General features: G+C 52.1%; 1 protein-coding gene across 2 annotated transcripts in view; it reads right to left on the reverse strand.

Annotated features, from left to right (window-relative positions):
- Positions 1-19,659, reverse strand: part of DNTTIP1 (deoxynucleotidyltransferase terminal interacting protein 1) — a 127,664-nt gene that overhangs the window by 93,361 nt on the left and 14,644 nt on the right. The window contains exon 1 of one of the 2 annotated variants that reach the window (XM_073309783.1): positions 1,422-1,425. The exons of the other annotated variant lie outside the window; for it this stretch is intronic. The gene's annotated coding sequence lies outside the window, so the exon portion shown is untranslated. Of the gene's footprint in view, positions 1-1,421; positions 1,426-19,659 lie in introns of those variants that run through there. 2 annotated transcript variants of the gene reach the window in all.

The following is a 19,659-nucleotide window of genomic DNA, read 5'->3' on the forward strand; positions in this document are numbered from 1 at the left end:
ACATCAGCGACTGCAGAAAACTGGTGATGTCGGATAGACCCAGGGCAGACAAGTAGAGAAAACCTCCCTACTCAATTAACTGGCCAACAGGAGGGTGGGTGAGAGAATGGGGGATGAAGCATGTCAGAAGGTCCTAATGATCAGCCTGCATAGGACACAAATGCACCAGGCATGAGGAGGAGATGAGATACCAAGCCCAGAAATGGCTGAAGTTTGAAAGCTGCGGCTTGGCCTGGCAATAATTTTTATTCCCCCGAACCCCCAGGAACAAGGTATGCAGAAGGAATTAGTTGGAACTGGACATTATTTCTATACCTCTGAACCACTATGTGGCTCTTCACATGAAACCTAGAAAGACAAGAGTCCTTCCTGCCTCAAAAAGAAAAGGAGTACTTGTGGCACCTTAGAGACTAACCAATTTATTTGAGCATGAGCTTTCGTGAGCTACAGCTCACTTCATCGGATGCATGCCGTGGAAACTGTAGCAGACTTTATATATACACAGAGAATATGAAAAAATACCTCCTCCCACCCCACTGCCTCAAAGTGCTTCCAGTCAGACTCAGTGAGAGGGAGCCATTCAGGGTGGCAGGCTGCTGAGGAAATCTGTGTGGGAAGGCTCCTTGCAAGAAGCAGGTTTTAAGTACAGGTTTACTCCACTCTTCCCGGCTGTGGCTCAATTCTGATGTCAGCACTGAGTGATCCACTACCTTCTATTGCATTTCCAGTATTCCACACCTTGCAGCTTCATGGCTTTCATCCCAGACAGTCAGTTGTTTATCCTGCATTGTTGTTATTAATCGTTGTTAAACTGAAAACACCACTGAGTTAATTGCTCCATCTACCTGGCTGAGGCATGGTGTTAGATCTCAGAGCTAAGTATGACCAGGCCAGGTCAATGCTTAGATGAGAGACCTCCAAGAGAAACCCAAGTGCTGCAGGCAGTGGCCCTGGTGTTACTCTTCCTTCTGAGGCAGTTCAGAACCCACAATAACACCGTATCTAATGGGACTTACTGAGCTGCAGGTGGATGCAATCTCCTGTGGTTTCCCAGCAATGCACAGTCTCTGCAATTACCTAAAGGAAGCTGGTGTGGTGCAGTGCCGCTGCCCAGGTGTACTTCACCTTCGGGCTTGTTACGCTACCAAGTTTTGTTGACAAACCTTATGTCGACACCCAAAAGTCGACAAAACAAAAATCACCAAAGGGTGTTCACACTTGCTCCCTCTGTCGACAGATCAAGTCCACACTGGGGACACCATCATCGACAGGGTGAGCACTGCACCATGGGTATGTATCCCACAGTGCAACGTTGTGGGAAGGAAGAACTGATCGCTGCGTGAGTTCTCCCACAGCCCCCTCAGCAGCTGAGAGCAGCATCACGAGTAGCTCTGTGTGCGCTCTGTGCTGAGGAACGGCAAAGCTGCCCCGCAGTCTGTCCCTCTCCGGCTGTGTCCCTAGTGCTGGGCAGAACAGGAGCAGTCTAATGATTTGTTCCCCAAAGGGAGCAGCACACAGATACTTCCCAGAGCTTTGAACGGGGAGGGGCGTGTGCCTGCAGGGCAGCAGAGATCACAACACTGGGCAGAGCGATCAAGGCAGGCATTGTGGGATACTGGTGGAAGCCAGTTCTGTGGACCAACCAGCAGCAGTGTCTACACTGGCTCTTTGTCGACAATAAAGGGAGGGGAAAAGACAAAAGTCTCTCGGCGGGGTGCAAGTTTTTTGTCACCAAACCTGGGCATTTTTCATGACAAAAGTCCCATTGGAGTGCGTACGCTCATGCTGTTTTGTCTTCAAAAGGCATTTTTTGGCCATGAAGCTTGCCAGTGTAGACAAGCCCTTTATGTGGAACATCAGATGCTGGCGACTGCGGCAGACAGGACACCCCGCCAGAGGAAGTCTAAGAGGACATGGCCATGCCTGTGCCATGCCTGCAGAGGGTGTATCATGTGAGTGGAACTGGAGTCAGAGGGCCCATGATCCCCAGAGGGTCTGTGATGGCAGGACACCAGTGGAACAGGGAAGTTGGGCTGGAAGCGGCTCGCCCATGTGGACAGAACAGTGCGCGGGGTTTAACGAAGCTGCTCCTGGCCAACTCGACCTGCGCTCAGCCTCACGCTTTGCGAGGGAACCGTGGCTGCAGGGCTGAGCTGTGAATTCTCTGCAGGGCAGCGGCTGGCGGCGTGAGCCAGGGAACTCGGTCTAATCACCCCGGAGCCCTGGAGGTTCCCCTTCATCTTGGTCTCTAGTGAAAACCCTGGGTCATGACACAATTTTGTTCTGCTCTGGGGAGCGATAGTTCCCTGGCTCCTCGAGCTGCTGGGCAGCTAGAGGCAGTGGGGAGCTGCAGCAACCTCTATGCCCTGTTCCCCCGCAAGGTCTGGTCATGGTTTTGCAGTGGTGGACGCCTCTGGGGAACACACCCAGACAAGCTATGGAGCTGATCAGGCTGCAGGTTGTAAAAACTGGGCCTATAAACTCACCCTATGAACACACACTCAGTTTGTGCAGGTGAGCTCACAGTGTCACAATAGCCTAACAACAAATGCTGATGGGAAACGGTGCAAAGGTGAGACAGGAGGATGGAATTAGTCCAGACAAAAAGGCCTCCTGCGAGAACTCAAGGGCTGTGTTAAGATTGTGCCTGGTAAACAAGAAAAGTGTGGAAGCGGAAATCAGTGAATGGCGTGTCGAAGACTAGGCCGAATTGGTGGGCACAGTAACGAAAGGATGGACCATTCCACACATCACTCCCCTTTTCGGTCCTCAAAGAGACTTTCGGGGGAGAAGCTGACTCCTGCGATGCTAGCTGACAGACCGACAAAAACGGGGAAGAAGCATGTGTCACCATTATGGTTACCACCTCCACCGTCTCCTGGGATCCTGTGTGATACCATTGGACCTTCTTCATCCTAAACCCGAGCATTGTCCTGACCAGATTGAGCCAAAGAGAGAAGGAGCCAGATGACACAGGCACCTCTGCTGGCTTCAGCTAAACCCCAAATACAATCTGGGGTGTGAAACTTTGTCACATACATACCCCCCATGTCCTTTTCCTTCCCCGCCTTATTACTTCTCTTTCCTAGCTCCCTTCTTTTTCTTTCTGTCTAATAAGAGACTGGCTTAGCTGGGCAAGTCTGCATATTGCCGAAAGCCTGTGACCAGGCAGGCAGCTATAACAATGCCCTAACCAGCCCAACACTGGTACAACTTTGCCAGTCTCTGAGTGGCTGATAAGACTATGTGCTGGGCCTGGGCTGCAAGTGAGATCCTACACCAGAGACAGAAGCTGCATTTTCCATCTTTGCTGTTCGTGGCTTCCCCTTCTGTGGAGGTTTTTGTTTTGCCTTCTAGGAAACGGGATTGGGGTTTAACAATTATAACAGCAGCAGTGCCAGCCCATCTCAACAAACTGCTCCTTTCCCCAAAGGACACTTATTGCCCATCATTGATACCAGCTAAGGGTATGTCTACACTACGAAATTAGGTCGAATTTATAGAAGTCGGTTTTTTAGAAATCGGTTTTATATATTCGAGTGTGTGTGTCCCCACAGAAAATGCTCTAAGTGCATTAAGTGCATTAACTCAGTGGAGCGCTTCCACAGTACCGAGGCAAGTGTCGACTTCCGGAGCGTTGCACTGTGGGTAGCTATCCCACAGTTCCCGCAGTCTCCGCTGCCCATTGGAATTCTGGGTTGATATCCCAATGCCTGATGGGGCTAAAACATTGTCGCGGGTGGTTCTGGGTACATATCGTCAGGCCCCCGTTCCCTCCCTCCCCCCGTGAAAGCAAGGGCAGACAATCATTTCGCGCCTTTTTTCCTGAGTTACCTGTGCAGACGCCATACCACGGCAAGCATGGAGCCCGCTCAGGTAACCGTCACCCTATGTCTCCTGGGTGCTGGCAGACGCGGTACGGCTTTGCTGCACAGTAGCAGCAACCCATTGCCTTCTGGCAGCAGACGGTGCAATACGATTGGTAGTCGTCCTCGTCGTGTCCGAGGTGCTCCTGGCCACGTCGGCTGGGAGCGCCTGGGCAGACATGGGCGCAGGGACTAAATTTGGAGTGACTTGAGCAGGTCACTCTCTTTAGTCCTGCAGTCAGTCCTATTGAACCGTCTTATGGTGAGCGGGCAGGCGATACGGACTGCTAGCAGTCGTACTGTACCATCTTCTGCCAGGCAGGCAAGAGATGAGGATTGCTAGCACTCGTATTGTACCATCTTATGCCAGGCAGGCAAGAGATGAAGATGGCTAGCAGTCGTACTGTACCATCTTCTGCCAAGCAGCCATGAGATGTGGATGGCATGCAGTCCTTCTGCACCGTCTGCTGCCAGCCAAAGATGTAAAAGATAGAAGGAGTGGGTCAGAACAAGAAATAGACCAGATTTGTTTTGTACTCATTTTCCTCCTCCCCTGTCTAGATCACACTGCAGTCACTCACAGAGAAGGTGCAGCGAGGTAAATCTAGCCATGTATCAATCAGAGGCCAGGCTAACCTCCTTGTTCCAATAACAACGATAACTTAGGTGCACCATTTCTTATTGGAACCCTCCGTGCAGTCCTGCCTGAAATACTCCTTGATGTACAGGCACACCCTTTGTTGATTTTAGCTCCCTGAAGCCAACCCTGTAAGCCGTGTCGTCAGTCGCCCCTCCCTCCATCAGAGCAACGGCAGACAATCGTTCCGCGCCTTTTTTCTGTGCGGACGCCATACCAAGGCAAGCATGGAGGCCGCTGAGTTCATTTTGGCAATTAGGAGCACATTAACCACCACACGCATTATCCAGCAGTATATGCAGCACCAGAACATGGCAACGCGATACCGGGCGAGGAGGCGACGTCAGCGCAGTCCCGTGAGTGATCAGGACATGGACACAGATTTCTCTGAAAGCATGGGCCCTGCCAATGCATGCATCATGGTGCTAATGGGGCAGGTTCATGCTGTGGAACGCCGATTCTGGGCTCGGGAAACAAGCACAGACTGGTGGGACCGCATAGTGTTGCAGGTCTGGGACAATTCCCAGTGGCTGCGAAACTTTCGCATGCGTAAGGGCACTTTCATGGAACTTTGTGACTTGCTTTCCCCTGCGCTGAGGCGCATGAATACCAAGATGAGAGCAGCCCTCACAGTTGAGAAGCGAGTGGCGATAGCCCTGTGGAAGCTTGCAACGCCAGACAGCTACCGGTCAGTTGGGAATCAATTTGGAGTGGGCAAATCTACTGTGGGGGCTGCTGTGATGCAAGTAGCTCACGCAATCAAAGATCTGCTGATATGAAGGGTAGTGACCCTGGGAAATGTGCAGGTCATAGTGGATGGCTTTGCTGCAATGGGATTCCCTAACTGTGGTGGGGCTATAGACGGAACCCATATCCCTGTCTTGGCACCGGAGCACCAAGCCGCCGAGTACATAAACCGCAAGGGGTACTTTTTGATAGTGCTGCAAGCTCTGGTGGATCACAAGGGACGTTTCCCCAACATCAACGTGGGATGGCCGGGAAAGGTGCATGACGCTCGCATCTTCAGGAACTCTGGTCTGTTTCAAAAGCTGCAGGAAGGGACTTTATTCCCAGACCAGAAAATAACTGTTGGGGATGTTGAAATGCCTATATGTATCCTTGGGGACCCAGCCTACCCCTTAATGCCATGGCTCATGAAGCCGTACACAGGCAGCCTGGACAGTAGTCAGGAGCTGTTCAACTACAGGCTGAGCAAGTGCAGAATGGTGGTAGAATGTGCATTTGGACGTTTAAAGGCGCGCTGGCGCAGTTTACTGACTCGCTTAGACCTCAGCGAAACCAATATTCCCACTGTTATTACTGCTTGCTGTGTGCTCCACAATATCTGTGAGAGTAAGGGGGAGATGTTTATGGCGGGGTGGGAGGCTGAGGCAAATCGTCTAGCTGCTGGTTACGCGCAGCCAGACACCAGGGCGGTTAGAAGAGCACAGGAGGGCGCGGTACGCATCAGAGAAACTTTGAAAACCAGTTTCATGACTGGCCAGGCTACGGTGTGAAAGTTCTGTTTGTTTCTCCTTGATGAAACCCCCCGCCCCTTGGTTCACTCTACTTCCCTGTAAGCTAACCACCCTCCCCTCCTCCCTTTAATCACCGCTTGCAGAGGCAATAAAGTCATTGCTGCTTCACATTCATGCATTCTTTATTCATTCATCACACAAATAGGGAGATGACTACCAAGGTATCCCAGGAGGGGTGGTGGAGGAGGGAAGGAAAATGCCACACAGCACTTTAAGCACAGCACTTTAAAAGTTTACAACTTTAAAATTTATTGAATGACAGCCTTCTTTTTTTTGGGCAATCCTCTGTGGTGGAGTGGCTGGTTGGCCGGAGGCCCCCCCACCGCGTTCTTGGGCGTCTGGGTGTGGAGGCTATGGAACTTGGGGAGGAGGGCGGTTGGTTACAGAGGGGCTGCAGTGGCAGTCTGTGCTCCAGCTGCCTTTGCTGCAGCTCAGCCATACACTGGAGCATACTGGTTTGGTCCTGCAGCAGCCTCAGCATTGAATCCTGCCTCCTCTCATCACGCTGCCACCACATTTGAGCTTCAGCCCTCTCTTCAGCCCGCCACTTACTCTCTTCAGCCCGCCACCTCTCCTCCCGGTCATTTTGTGCTTTCCTGCACTCTGACATTATTTGCCTCCACGCATTCGTCTGTGCTCTGTCAGTGTGGGAGGACAGCATGAGCTCGGAGAACATTTCATCGCGAGTGCGTTTTTTTTTCTTTCTAAGCTTCACTAGCCTCTGGGAAGGAGAAGATCCTGTGATCATTGAAACACATGCAGCTGGTGGAGAAAAAAAAAGGGACAGCGGTATTTAAAAAGACACATTTTATAAAACAGTGGCTACACTCTTTCAGGGTAAACCTTGCTGTTAACATTACATACATAGCACATGTGCTTTCGTTACAAGGTCACATTTTGCCTCCTCCCACCGCGTGACTACCCCCTCAACCTTCCCCCCTCCCTGTGGCTAACAGCGGGGAACATTTCTGTTTAGCCACAGGCAAACAGCCCAGCAGGAACGGGCACCTCTGAGTGTCCCTGAAGAAAAGCACTCTATTTCAACCAGGTGACCATGAATTATATCTCACTCTCCTGAGGATAACACAGAGAGAGAAAGAACGGATTTTGGTTGAATGCCAGCAAACATACACTGCAATGCTTTGTTCTACAGTGATTCCCGAGTACGTGTTACTGGCCTGGAGTGGTAAAGTGTCCTACCATGAAGGACGAAATAAGGCTGCCCTCCCCAGAAACCTTTTGCAAAGGCTTTAGGACTACATCTAGGAGAACCGCAAATGCCAGGGCAAAGTAATCCTTTCACATGCTTGCTTTTAAACCATGTATAGCATTTTAAAAGGTACATTCACCAGAGGTCCCTTCTCCGCCTGCTGGGTCCAGGAGGCAGCCTTGGGTGGGTTCGGGGGGTACTGGCTCCAGGTCTAGGGTGAGAAACAGTTCCTGGCTGTCGGGAAAACCGGTTTCTCTGCTTGCTTGCTGTGAGCTATCTACAACCTCCTCCTCCTCCTCATCTTCTTCGTCCCCAAAACCTGCTTCCGTATTGCCTCCATCTCCATTGAAGGAGTCAAACAACACGGCTGGGGTAGTGGTGGCTGAACCCCCTAAAATGGCATGCAGCTCATCATAGAAGCGGCATGTTTGGGGCTCTGACCCAGAGCGGCTGTTCGCCTCTCTGGTTTTCTGGTAGGCTTGCCTCAGCTCCTTCAGTTTCACGCGGCACTGCTTCGGGTCCCTGTTATGGCCTCTGTCCTTCATGCCCTGGGAGATTTTGACAAAGGTTTTGGCATTTCGAAAACTGGAACGGAGTTCTGATAGCACGGATTCCTCTCCCCAAACAGCGATCAGATCCCGTACCTCCCGTTCGGTCCATGCTGGAGCTCTTTTGCGATTCTGGGACTCCATCATGGTCACCTGTGCTGATGAGCTCTGCATGGTCACCTGCAGCTTGCCACGCTGGCCAAACAGGAAATGAGATTCAAAAGTTTGCGGTTCTTTTCCTGTCTACCTGGCCAGTGCATCTGAGTTGAGAGTGCTGTCCAGAGCGGTCAGAATGGAGCACTCTGGGATAGCTCCCGGAGGCCAATACCATCGAATTGTGTCCACAGTACCCCAAATTCGAGCCGGGAACGTCGATTTAAGCGCTAATCCACTTGTCAGGGGTGGAGTAAGGAAATCGATTTTAAGAGCCCTTTAAGTCGAAATAAAGGGCTTCACTGTGTGGACGGGTGCAGGTTTAAATCGATTTAACGCTGCTAAATTCGACCTAAAGTCCTAGTGTAGACCAGGGCTAAGAGACTGTCAGACAAGGGGGTTTCCCTTCTAAAAACTCTCTCCTGCTACAGGGGAAGGGAACAAAGGATGTGGTGAAAATGGAAACCTTATTCAATACGTTGCATTTCAAAGGCTTTAACTGTTTTTCCTCCTTTTCTGTATCTTTAATTCAAGGTTAATAATGTGTTTTCCCTGGTACTAAGCAGGTTGGGGTCTCTGGATACCAAACCTTGTTTGAAACTGTTTAATGTTGGACCGTGACTAGGTCACGTTAACACTGTTAACGCTTTGGGCCCATATATTTCATCTAACTTAATCCAAGCTGCAGCACCAGAATTGTGTAGCTGCAGTGCAAGAAGCAAAAGGAGGAGTCTCATGAGAACAATGGAGACAATTGTAAAAGCGTTTGGGGAGGTTTCCAAAGGCAACAGGCGCCTTGAAGGAAAACTGCAACTGGAAAGAGACCCCACAGGGAAATCTCTGTGCTTAGAATCATAGGGTTAGAAAGGACCACAAGGGTCAGCGAGTCTGGCTGACCAAGATGCAGGTTTGGTGTGTCTGACCGTCCAACACAGATGGCTCCAGTCTCCCTTGGGAAACCTCCCGTGAAGGAGCCTCCACGACCTCCCCACGCATCGTTCCATTGTCCCCTGTTCTTGCAGCTGGGAAGTTTTTCCTGAGATTTAATCTCAGTCTGCCATGTGTCGTTTGAGCCCATCGCCTCTTGGCCGGCCCTGCGTGGCCAGAGAGAACAGCTTTTCTCCAGCTTCTCTGTGGCAGCCTTTCAGATATCTAAGGACCACTATCGTATCCCCCTTAATATTTTTTTTTCCAAAGTAAACATACTCAGTTCCTTCAGCCTTTGCTCCTATGGCTTGGATTCCATCCCTTTGATCATCTTTGTCGCTCACCTCTGGATCCTTTCCAGTTTCTCTACAGCCTTTCTATACACTGGTGACCAACATTGGACACAGGACTCCGGTTAAAGCCTGACCAGTGCCGAGTTGAGTGGTACCGTCACCTCCTGTGAGTTGTATGCTTTCCTCTGTTCATGCAACTGAAAATTGCACTTGCTTTTTTTGCAACAGCCTCGCATTGCTGACTCATGTTGAGATTGTGACCCACCACAACTCCCAGACCCTTCTCAGCCGTGCTGCTGCCAGGCCAGTTATCCCCCATTCTGTGTTTGTGCACTTGGTTTTTCTTGCCTAAGTGGAGCACCTTACATTTCTCTTTGCTGAATTTCAGGTTGTGTCTACAGCCCATTTCTCCAATTTATCAAGATCCCTCTGAATTTTAGCTTTAACCTCCAAAGTATTGGCAACCCCCCTAGCTTTGTGTCATCTGCAGACTTGATCAGGGTGCTCTTTATACCTCCATCCAGGTCATTAATAAAGATGTTAAACCATACTGGAGCCAGAACAGATCCCTATAGAACCCCGAGACCTCCCTCCAGTCTGACATCATTCCGCGAAAGAAACCTCCCATGGCACTACGCTATCCAGTACACAAGGAGCTTGAAAGGCTGCAGCAGTACAGCCTGAGTAAGCAATGTATTGGAGGTAAAGAAGCCATCGGGAAGTGACGCATCTGCATACACCCAAGCCACTGAACCAGGCATTGACTAGATGCCACTATCCACTGCCCACAATAGACCTCTTGCCAGAACTCGCCACAGCCAGAATCGTTACGGTCTGTGATGTGAGGCATGAGGGTTTGGCACATAAGCCTGGTAAAGGGTCCAGCCTGCTGACAACACCATTTGGTCACTACCGATGGCTGCCCATGCAGATGGCATAAGCCCAGCACCAGAGCTGTTCCAGAGAAGACTCACCCAAGTGCCGGCAGGGCTGCCTGGGGTGAAAATCATTGCAGACAATATCCTCATTGTAGGTGAAGGGAGCAAGGACCCACGAGCTGAATGAGACCATGGCAGAAAATGACAAGCTTTTCTACAGCGAAGCAGGGCCAAGAACATAAAAGTCAAACCCAGAAAAACGATACCGAGCGGTTGTCCCCGCCTCAGTACGTAGGGATCTCGTGCAAACAACACACGCCTCACGCCTGGACATTGACAGCTGGCTGGGATGGGCTGAGAGTGTGTTTACTGGCCAGGAACGAGTACACAGCTCTGCTCCTCCATCGAAGGCTGTGACATGGCTGGTCGTGTGAGACCCGCCAACAGACGGAGATCGTGGCTTGCTGGACTCGGAGGCAGGTGACAGGGAGACAGAGACAGGTCGCTCCCGTGTGGTCTCCTGTTGAGAACGAACGAGCTCAGACTGTGTAACCCGCTGAGCGTGTGGTAAAGGCGGGACTCCAGCTTGGCTCTGTGCTAGCAGCCTCTGACCAAAGGGACACGGGGGTTGGGGCTGGGCGTCAGGGCTTTGTTTTTAATGTGTGCGTTTGTAAAGGAGGGAAGCGGGATCATGATCAGTGAAGCTGGAGTCAGAGGGCCCATGTTGTCGATGGTTGTCGGCTGGCTAACCTAGTGAGGAGGGCTTTAAACTAGGTTCGCCGGGGGAAGGAGACCAAAGCCCTGAGGTAAGTGGGAAAATGGGATACTGGGAGGAAGCACGAGTAGGAACGCGCGAGATGGCAGGGGTCCTGCCTCATACTGAGAAAGAGGGACGATCAGCGAGTTATCTCAAGTGCCTATACACAAATGCAAGAAGCCTGAGAAACAAGCAGGGAGAACTGGAAGCCCTGGCAAAGTCAAGGAATTATGATGTGATTGGAATAACAGAGACTTGGTGGGATAACTCACATGACTGGAGTACTGTCATGGGTGGATATAAGCTGTTCAGGAAGGACAGGCAGGGCAGAAAAGGTGGGGGAGTTGCACTGTATGTAAGACAGCAGTATGACTGCTCAGAGCTCAAGTATGAAACTGCAGAAAAACCTGAGAGTCTCTGGATTAAGTTTAGAAGTCTGAGCAACAAGGGTGATGTCGTGGTGCGAGTCTGCTATAGACCACCGGACCGGGGGATGAGGTGGACGAGGCTTTCTTCCGGCAACTAACGGAAGTTACTAGATCGCAGGCCCTGGTTCTCATGGGAGACTTCAATCACCCTGTCATAAATATAAAGGGAAGGGTAAACCCCTTTAAAATCCCTCCTGGCCAGAGGAAAAATCCTCTTACCTGTAAAGGGTTAAGAATCTAAAGGTAACCTTGCTGGCACCTGACCAAAATAACCAATGCGGAGACAAGATACTTTCAAAAGCTGGGAGGAGGGAGAAAAACAAAGGGTCTGTGTCTGTCTGTATGCTGCTTTTGCCGGGGACAGAACAGGAATGGAGTCTTAGAACTTAGTAAGTAATCTAGCTAGGTATGTGTTAGATTATGATTTCTTTAAATGGCTGAGAAAAGAGCTGTGCTGAATAGAACGACTATTCCTGTCTGTGTGTCTTTTTTGTAACTTAAGGTTTTGCCTAGAGGGATTCTCTATGTTTTGAATCTAATTACCCTGTAAGGTATCTACCATCCTGATTTTACAGAGGTGATTCCTTTACTTCTGTTAAAAGTCTTCTTGTAAGAAAACGGAATGCTTTTTCATTGTTCTAAGATCCAAGGGTTTGGGTCTGTGGTCACCTATGCAAATTGGTGAGGATTTTTACCAAACCTTCCCCAGGAAGTGGGGTGCAAGGGTTGGGAGGATTTTGGGGGGAAAGACGTGTCCAAACTACATTTTCCAGTAAACCCAGATAAAGTTTGGTGGTGGCAGTGGAAATCCAAGAGTAAAATAATTTTGTACCTTGGGGAAGTTTTAACCTAAGCTGGTGAAAGTAAGCTTAGGAGGTTTTCATGCAGGTCCCCACATCTGTACCCTAGAGTTCAGAGTGGGGAAGGAACCTTTCAGATGGATCAGGACCAGCCCTGCCGGGTCTCCTTGCGAGCTGCACTGCTGTCGGGGGCGCCCTCTGCCCTGCTCGCAGCATCGCTAACCTCACTGCAACCCTCTGCGAGCTCCGATCTCTCTGCACTGCCAGCCCAGGCCAGCCCAGTGCGGTGCCTTGCGGAGAGAGACTCACGGCTGCACAGCACTGCACCGTGGCCCCAGGCCAAGGGCAGCATGACTGAGGTCGTTCTTCAGGCCTCGGTTGAGAGCCATGGCTACTCTCCCATGGTCTGGAGGGAGGGGAAGAAACCTGAGGGCATTGGCAGCAGAGCGGAACGGTTATCTACACCGCCTGCAGTTCCCCTACGACTCCACCAAGGTGAGCTTATCCAGAGCCCAGTGGCCATGGCAGGGGCATACCCAGGCTGTCCAAAAGGATGTGAACCCCAAGTCGTCCCTCCACGGCAGGGCAGCTGCACCGGGGCCTGGTCACAAGAGTCCCCTTGGACCATGGCAATGGAATAGGGACCCCAGGGCGTGGCAGGGAGAAAACCGGCCATGCAGGGAGCCGAGGCAGCTTGTGGAGAGGGCCTCACCCTGTGTGGGGAGATGGGAATGGTCTGACAGGTGGGGAGGCTGCTCCGCTCTGTACCCACCTCCCTCCCCCTCACCAGACACAAGCAGCAGCTCGGCCCGGCGCCCCAGGGGGAGGAAGATGCCCCCGACCCCCTGGTGCAGCCAGAAGCTGGGTCTGAGTTCCTTGGACATGAAGCTGAGCCAGGTTTCAAACTCTGCCCTGGCTGGGGCTGGGGCTGCAGAGGGAAGAGCCCCCTCTCCCCTGCAGCCTGGGGTTGCATTCGCTCCGAGCTCACAGACTGGAGCCACACACGCTGCCTCCTTCACAGCCCGCTTCAGTCCTTGGCCCCAGGCTCAGCCGTGGCTGGAAACCCCCAGGCTGCCCCCGCTGGGTGAAGGGCTAATTCCTGTTCTTTCTGGGAATGCCCTGCCCCTTCCCAGGATCTCTTGGCCCCTCGTTCTCATGGATGGGACTGGGTGGGGAGGCAGCACTGCCCTCCCTGAGCTTCCATCCACGCCCTGTGACACGTCTCCTTTGCAGCTGAGGAGCACCAGGGCGCGTGATCTCCCTTCACCCTGCCTCAAAAATCAGGGACTTGGCAAATGTCCCATAGAAATCTGGGGGCCTCTCCTGGGCCTCTCTTACTGCAGCGTGGCTGGATTAGTCACATGTGACCTTGATTCTGAATGTCCTGGGGTTCTAATGCGGGGGTTGGGGAAAACTGCATCCCTGTGTGGTTCTTGCCCGGAAGAGATGGCCACCTGCTCTCAACCTTAACGCCACCCGCGGGTGGTTTTTATTGGACGAGGAGGCTGAAATCAACAGTGTAGAAAAAAATCTGAACAAAGTTGCAAGCCAAGCTAAAGCCTTGTACTGCCCAGAGGCATAGCTCAGACACGGCAGGAGAGAGACCCGAGAAACCAGCCCAGTGGAATTTTACCCCAAATTCCCCACTAAGCTGGGATCAGGCAGGAGACGTTTCAAGCCCGATGTGGATTTTCCCCAACAATTCTATGTCCCTGAGAAGCTGGGCTGGACGTTTGGGAAGTGCCTCCTCAGTGCCAGGCTCCTCGACCCGTCTCCCCAGTGATGTGCCACTAACCGGACACTGTCGCAGCCACAGGGCAAGTCTGCAGAGGTTTCTCTCTCTGTTCACTTCCTGCTAGAGGTTCTCTTGGGAGCAGCCAGGCATGGGTCTGCCCAGGGCAAGCGCATGCTGCACTCACACGTCAGCCGTGGGCTGGGGAGCAGCTCCAGCTCCCCAAAGCAGAGCAGTTGTTACACGTCACTCGTGATGGGGGCTTGTCTGAGCACAGAGCCAGTGGCCATGCTGAAATCCTGCCCGATGAAACTCGGTGCCCTAGTTCCCGGCCTGGCTGTCTGGCCTGGAGGACGAGTGTGCAATGTATGCAAATCCTGCCAGCGTGAGGTGTGGTTTCATTCTGAAATGGCTGAGTGGGTGGAATAATGCTGCCATATGCTGGGAACAGGTCGGCGTAGGGTGGGAGCCTCATTCCTCACTCACCCTTCTGCTAGTGGGCAGGGGAGCACGGCCATGAAAATAAGGAAGCTGTAAGAAGAGGCGGCCAGTCAACAATGAGATGTTTAAACTTGGTTCCATCGGCTTCATCTACTGTCCCTCCTCAGGCGAGGCAGTCGTCCCTGTGATGCTGGCAGACCCGAGTATGCAGTATATGAGCCCAATCCTGTGCTGCTGAGGAAAGCAGCACGAGTCCTTAAATAAATTAATCTGCCCCATTCCAGGACAGTGTGTGGATCCTCCCCCACACATGAGCACTAGGGCTGGGCCTCTGGGGAAGGTATCTGATTCTAGGTCCCAGGGGCTCAGGCAGGGCCCCCAGAGATGAGTGCACAGGGTCTGATGGGCTGAGGCAGCACTTGGGAGCCTGTGACACAGAGGTTCATGAGTGGTTCACAGCCCAGGGAACATGGGAAATGCAGAACTTCCCCTAGTCCAAGGAAAGGGGCAGACAGGAAGACACGTCTCCCAGGCGGGAATCCTACAGAAATAGTGTCGGGCTTTCCCCAGTCAGTTGAGTTTCCTATATAATTTTACTCCTGTGATAGAAGCCTACAGGATGGTTCGGAAGTATACAAAAGTCATCACAATTGTAAGGGTCTAAATGAAGGGAATGAATTCTCCCCAGACGGCTGGCTGGGAGGGGGAGAGACTCTTGGAGCAAACTGTATTCACAGGTTTCAGAGAAGCAGCCATGTTAGTCTGTATTCGCAAAAACAAAAGGAGAACTTTTGGCACCTTAGAGACTAACAAATTTATCTGAGCATAAGCTTTTGTGAGCTACAGCTCGCTTCACCTATTCTGCCTAGATATCCAGCAGCTAGAGCTGTGTTGCTCACAGTGATCCACTTTGGCTGGTGCAGGGTTACAAATCACTTTACTGAATGCAGGGGGAGTGAAATGCTGTTACCAATGTTGTTGGCATTAATGTATGAATACAGGGAAGCAGGACTGGGCTTAACCTATTCCCAATGAGGGGGTCACCCTCAGCTGAAAGGACTTTGTTAAGCCAGGGGTTCGAATGCCAGAGTCCTGGGAAAGTAAGAGGGGAGAGGACAGGTGTCCCAGCCAGGAGGTGGGGACCATCCCCAAAGTGTTCTCCCTGGACTGGTTTAACCTGTTCCCCCCCACCACCACCACCCCCATTCAAAGAAAGAGCTAAATAGGCTCCATTAGAAGCCTCTGTTATTTTACATGCTCAGTCAGAGCTGAGATTTGTTGTGGTAGGACTGGGTTTCTGCCCTGCTTGCTAAGAGCTAAAAATTACTGAGAGCTGAAATCACATGAGATGGGGCCGTGTTTCTGCCCAGCTGGAAAAGAGCTGAAAATTACAAAGAGACTGACATGCAGAGGTCACAGCCAAGAGGCAGGTCACTGGCAGTTGGCTGGCGAATGAGAGGCCAGCAGGGCGGCTGGCAGAGAGGCGCAGTGAGCGGCCGGCAGGGCGACTGGCAGAGAGACCAGCAGGGTGGCTGGTGGATTGGCATGGTGAGTGAGTGTCCGAGCAGCAGAGCGAATAAGGTGCCTCTTTACACCCCCATCCCTCAGGGTGGAAACTCTGCAGATTCACCTCTGAACTCTGGGGCTGCACTGACCAAGGACAGCAACTGTGAGCGGGGTGCAGAGAAGGGTCGGGCACGTTAAAGGGACTTTTGGGTTGTTAAGAACCTGAGGGGAAAAGGACACTGCCCAACATACTTGGGGGTGGGTCTTTTGCTCACGGTTTATGTTTATGAGCCCTGTTTGCGGTCTTTCCCCAAATTAATGCCGAGTTACTTCCCTCCTTTTATTAGAAGTTTCTTTTCTACACCCAGACTCTGTGCTTGCGAGAGGGGAAGTATTGCCTCGCAGAGGTGCCCCGGGGGTGGTGTGTAATTGTTCCAGATTACTGGGTGGGGGCTCCAGATGGTTCTGTGTTGCATCAATGGAAAGGAACCCCTAGATATTGAACCCAGCCCTGGTTGCTGCTGGCTGCACCTGGCAGAAGGGTTACAGAATCACTGCTCCATTCTATATATTGTTTTAAAGCAAATTCTGTAGAATCTGTTGGCTTCATCCTGGCTCAGGTCCTCAAGACCCAAACAGACAGAATGGGGGAGATGCCAGGGAAAGAACGGGCCCTGCAGCACCCAGTGACGAAGCCAGAGGGAGAGTTGAAGGTTGCTGGGAGCCCTTCCCCATGAAGACACCTGCAGTAGGGGATGTTTGTCGAGAGAAGCACCCCGGCTTCCACACCCCAAATGCTGGTAAGCCTGGAGAACAAAGAGAATTAACCCCAGGCTGCAGGTACCAATCTGCAGCATCTGATCCCAGCTTGTTGATGTTTTGTCCGTGGATGCAATTGAGTTTTGTATTGACTTGTGACTGCAGGTTTAATGCCCCTGGGAGCCCAGCGGGAGAGCAGCTCTGGGATGGATTCCCCCAGCAGGGAGTGGGGATGGTGCACAGCACTGAGCTGGTTTCCCTTCAAGCACAGCACTGAGCTGGTTTCCTGTAAAACTAAAACAAATGTTTTAACAAAGGACACAGGGGAAAGGATACCGTGGAGAAGAAATAAAGTTACAAAGAGACAGTAAAAATAAGCTGTCTAGTGGATAAGCCTTAACTCAGCAAGCATCAGCCTTGGTTCAAGGTAGATTTCTTACCACCTTTTCCTTTCTAGCTATGGCTGACTCTCCATCAGGACCTTCCACCGCAGTGCAAGGGGCTGGTTTCTCTTGTCTTCCTAGGTGAAAGAGCTTTGCCTAAGCAGGTTTCTCACCTATATAATCAGTTCCCAGAGACTTTAACCCCCTTGGCTGAAGGACCCTGCTGCTTTGTATGTAAATTGTCTCCCATTTTGCTTACACCTTGCTTAGTTTCAGTGCAGACAGACTGCCTTCCCTGCTGGCTGGGAGAGAGCCTGTTTATCAACTCCCCAGACCTGCCTGGTTTAAACAACTTCTAATCCTATCAGTGAGTAGCCATGATTCCTCATATGGTGCCATACAGGCATTTCACAATGGTTTTAATTACCAGCCTGTCACGAGCTTTCATAACAGTCCTTCCTCAACACACTTTTCTACCACACTAACGTTGGGTGCGATCAGTTGGTTTGATGGCTTGTCATTTCAGGTTCAGACACACTGTCTTTGTAGCCCAGACAAAGTTTCTCTCTCCTACTGGTGTGTAGATGATACACTGTCCTCTACCCCACCTGTTCGCTTGCTAGCATTGCTTACTTTCTAATTAGCCCTTCATTGTCTATGCCTGCCTGGGGCCCAACTGTGTGCTAAAAAATATTCAAAATTTGCCACTCTGATCTGAAGGGGGTGGGGCTGTCTGAGGGGGAGGCAGTGTCTGGCAGCCTGCCAGAGTGCTTCTGCTCGCTGGGGGCTGGTGAGTGCTGAGGGGGGGGGCAGGGAGAAGGAGAGTGGGTCCCTGGGCAGGTTTGTGGGGATGGGGGATGCTCTGGGCAGTGAGGGGCTGGGAGGCCCTGGGAACTAGGGATTTGGGGGCGGGGGCGGACTGCAGCACTCCCAGGTTTTAGGCTCCGCTCCTGGCCACGGTCTGTAGAGGAGTCTCTGGGCAGGGGGTGCTGGGCACAAGGGACCGTGGGAGGTTTCGGGGGGACGACGACACTGTGGTTCTCAACCTGTGGCCCATGATAAATAGGTTGAGAACCACTGGTCTAGGCAGACTGGCCGTGTGCACTGCTTGCCAAAACCATGATTAGACCATAATTCGATCTGTAACTCATTGTGCCCAGCCCGCGCACCCCTCACACAAGAGTATTAACAAGCAGTGAGGTATTCGTTTTCCAGGGATGTCTCACATGCCACCTTTTAGCTACAGATCATGACAACAGCGTGTTAGGTGTTGTGACTCTTGGTTGGACCGAAGCCACCAAGTGACCTCAGCCAAGACGGCCAGGGTGTCCCTACAGCCTTCGTGCCTGGCCGAAGGCTGCCCCAGTAAAGACGGCCGCTGTCTCCCATGATGGCCAATCCACAACAACTGATTCCCCCAAACCACAAACCGTTGGCTCTCTCCCCCCACCCTCCCCAGTGCCCCCATTGCTTTTGAGCCACGTGTGCTTCTGGGCCCTGGGCCTGGCCCCTCCCTGGTCTGGGCTCCCCATCCCTGCTGTGCTCCTCCTCAGCCCCCCAGGCCGCTTGGCCCCCTGCCCCAGGCCTGCGGGGGGCTGGCCAGCACCTGAGGCTCTTCACCATGTCCCCCCTGCCCAGGCTAGGGGAGGGGGTAAGGAAGAGGTTGTGAAGGCCAAGACGGTCCTGCCTGATATGTGCTGGGAGGGGAAGCTCAGCCTGCATGGGGCCCAGGCCCCCCAACCAGCAGCCTGGCATTTGCAGCCCCATGGAGGTGCCCCCCGCAGAGAGAGTACTGCCTGAATCTTCCTTGTCGGCCCCCAGGCAGAGGGGAGGGGACAAGAGCTCACGGTCTGGGGCACTGAGAGAGAGAGGCAGGGGTGGAGGATGCAGTGGGGCAGGAGGCCTAGGGTGGCCACCCTTATTCTGCCCCTGGCCCCTCCTCTTTGCCAGCGCTCCCATAGGGTGAGCAGGGGGTGTGGATTCAGAGGGGCCCCTGGCTTTTGTCTGAATCCTGGCAATGCAGCGGCTGGTGGAGGAAGGGGGGATCTCTGAGCCTGCCCACAGCCCGGCTGGGTGCCTGAGTCCCCGTGGGGTGGGGCAGGGTAAGCGAGAAAGGGCGTCAATTTTTATGTCTTTGCGGAGGAGCCAGTTAGATTTTAAAGCTGAAATCTAACAGAAGAAGCCTGCTGGTAGGATTAGTGTGATAGGCAATATCTCTAGTAGGAGAACCCCTTTGACCGAGTCCAGGCAGTGTTAGCCCTCTACAGTCTGGCCAGCAGTTATCACAGACTAGGGGTGAGGCTCAGCAATTACACAAAGGAACAATGCTAATTACCAAGATTTCTAATTACACTCACTTATGATCATCAACTCTCAGTTCTTTAGTACCAACCTGTGCTTGGCTACTTAGGATTCTTTTCAGCTAGCTTGGGAGAAGAAAGAGGTTTTATCCATATGAAAATTATGGGAGATTCATGCCTAGGTGATTAACAGGTCTCTTTTAGCCACTTTAGTTTATTCTTGAGGAGTAGAACTCCTGATCCTGGCTGATCTGTGGGTCCTTAGACAGTGTCTGACACGATACGAACTATTTTCTTATTGTCTTTACTCCCTAGGGGGATTCTATTTTGGGGTAAGCAGAGGTGGGAAGCTTTTCAAAGTCTCTCAGGGCCAGAGAAATCAGTAGCTGTTAATCATTCAAAATATACCTGTTCTCTATAGCCCTGACACACATGTGATGGGGCAGATGAAGCTGCAAGTGCCATGCCAGATGCCACACACTTGCCAGCCCATGTGCAACAGC

This window comes from Lepidochelys kempii, chromosome 13 (genome assembly GCF_965140265.1).
Source record: "Lepidochelys kempii isolate rLepKem1 chromosome 13, rLepKem1.hap2, whole genome shotgun sequence".
Classification (NCBI taxonomy): domain Eukaryota; kingdom Metazoa; phylum Chordata; order Testudines; family Cheloniidae; genus Lepidochelys; species Lepidochelys kempii.